Source organism: Actinia tenebrosa, unplaced genomic scaffold (assembly GCF_029948245.1).
Source record: "Actinia tenebrosa isolate PJP-AT-01 unplaced genomic scaffold, QUT_ActTen_1.0 PGA_scaffold0__85_contigs__length_37466705, whole genome shotgun sequence".
NCBI classification, from domain to species: Eukaryota; Metazoa; Cnidaria; class Anthozoa; order Actiniaria; family Actiniidae; genus Actinia; species Actinia tenebrosa.
The window spans coordinates 10,152,038-10,154,717 of record NW_028292569.1 but is presented as its reverse complement, the minus strand read 5'-3'; the positions used below and the strand labels follow the sequence as shown (position 1 = coordinate 10,154,717).

General features: G+C 36.1%; 1 pseudogene; it reads left to right on the top strand.

Moving 5' to 3' along the window:
* Window positions 1–2,680, top strand: LOC148913429 (uncharacterized; annotated as a pseudogene).

Sequence of the window (2,680 nt, the reverse complement as noted above, 5' to 3'; positions counted from 1 at the left end):
ATGGGTTTCAAGACTGAACAGTTCGTTGAAAAAGTCAATGAAAACTTCAAATGTTCGATATGGTAAGCAGCTTTGAGTGTTCTTTACACCGGTCCGTGTAAGACGAATTGTAGTCAAGTCATCTATCTCAAGCTACGATGAAAATGATTTTCTTCTAGTTTTACGGAAGGCCTTTATTATATATTTTGAGAGTATGCACTGAATATAGACTTATGTTTAGTCTTATGTTTAAATCGTTTTATCCCTTTCCGTAGCAAAAATACCTTATGTTTGGAGTATATAGATAATCGATCTTAGCGTCCGCCGTTGCATAGATTGGTTTCCTATCTATAAGCTTTTCTTAAATTAGGTCAGTCGTCAACACCAGCAATTTTTATTACATGAGGAGCTACTTAGCGATTACTGCATCGAAGTTCTCGACTATACTGTCAACAAATTCAAAGCAAACCTTTATCAAAAGCAAAATTGTATCGCTACCCTGAAACATATATGGCTAAGGCATATGTCGTAATGGCGACCGGCCACGCTTAGCGTAGCTCATCAAAATCGACGCTATTGAGATCACCTTAGAAAAGGTTAAGGAACTAATACAAGAAGAACGAAGTACGAAGATCTGAAATCTGATGTTAAATTTTACTCGGATATGTACGACACTCTCTTATAACAATGTCTACACTTGTGGGGTGTTTTTTAGACTTTTCTAAAGCTTTCGACTCCGTAAACCATGAAATTCTAATCAACAAGTTAGAGAAATATGGAATTCGCGGGATCCCTTTGAAATAGTTTTGCAGTTATCTAAAGGATAGAAAGCAATACGTTTCATTTAACAATGTGAAATCAGAAATGCAAACTATAACATGTGGTATTCCCCAAGGGAGTTCATTGGGACCATTATTGATTTTACTGTATATAAATGATCTTCCAAATTGCACAGGAAAATTTAAATTTACAATTTTTGCCGACGATACAAATATATTCGCCTCTGTAAATGATCTTAAATCTCTCGAACATATAATGAATTCTGAATTATCCAAAGTTAAAAAATGGTGTGACGAACATAAGCTCTCCATTAACATGACAAAAACATATTTCATAATCGTAACATCAACCAGGAAAAAAGACTTTCCCATTAATATAAAGTTTTAATTTGGCAGTCAGCGACAAAGATCAGTGATGACGGACTGGAATGGATGCTTCAATTTATGTACAGCTACTTGAAAGTTCTATCTACATTATGTGGTAGTGAATATTTGACGAAGCTAGTATTGATATTCCCTTCTTCAATATATCTTGTCAGAACATTTATGGTGTTTGATTGTGACAATTTCACAAAGTTTGCAGTTTGTCCGAAATGTTCAAAGCTGTATTCCTTTAGGGAATGTACTGAGTTTGATAGATATGGAAACAGAGTTCTCAAATACTGCAGCCACAGAAGATTTCCTCGTTCACGTATTTGTGGAGCTCCCTTGGTGAAGAAAGTATTGCTTAGTAAAGGTAGAAGTGAATTTTACCCTCTTCATGTATATTGTTATAATAGTGTAATTAACAATTTAATAAACTTGTTTAATAGTGTAATTTTCTCAGTGAGCCAAGGAACTATTTGTTCATGCTGAACTTTGACTTTTTTCAGCGCAAGAAACACAGAAATGATTATTCAGTTGGCGTTTTTTATCTCGTAAATTCGAATATTCCAAGTAATATGAAAATGAAATGGGAGGATGTCATTGTATTAGACCTATTCCTGAACTACAGAAAAAACCATCATCTTTAAATGAATTTATGAACCCATTTGTAGAAGAAATGCAAAAACTGTGGAAAGGTGTTTATCTTGAATCAAGTCTTACATCTATACCCTTGTGCTTTAGAGCTGCAGTTGCATGTGTCTCATGTGATATTCCAGCAGCACGGAAGGTTTGTGGTTTCGAGGGACACAGCTCTTATCGGTGGCTGCTCAAAAGGTTTTGAGTCATTTCCCGGAAATGTTAAGGATGGATTTGATTACTCAGGATTTGAAAGGCAAGACTGGCCAAAAAGAGATATTTCTACACACAGAAGAAATGGCAAAAAATTGTTAGGTGCCAAGACCAAATCAAAGCATCATACACTTTCTGTACAGTTAACGTTTGGGGTGTATTACAGGTATTTTTTAAAGTTTGAATACTTCGATGCAATAAAAGTCACACTGTGATCCAATGCACAACCTATATTTGGGAACTGCAAAGTCGGTTTTTAAACTGTGGGTAAATGAAGGCGTTCTTTCGAAAGAAGGACTGAAAGAAATCGAAAGAAAGATAAAGAATTTTGACATTTTCAATGGACAGGGGAGACTACCTCACAAAATATCAGCTAACTATGGATGCTACACAGCATCACAGTGGAAGAACTGGACGTTGGTTTATTCCATGTATGCATCAGACGGTTTCATTCCAGAACGGAACTTGCAATGTTGGCAATCATTCGTTCTGGCCTACAAGTTTCTTACACAACCTGTAATCACGACCATATCCTTGGAAAAGCCGACTTTCTGTTGATGCAGTTTTGCAAGAAGTTCGATAAACTCTATGGTCCCGCCAAGGTTAAGCCAAATATGCTTCTTGGACTCATGATGATGGAAGCATTGAACTTGGAAACCAAAGACCTGGAAAGGTTTCTCACCATTTTCAGCATAATTTACCAGTAG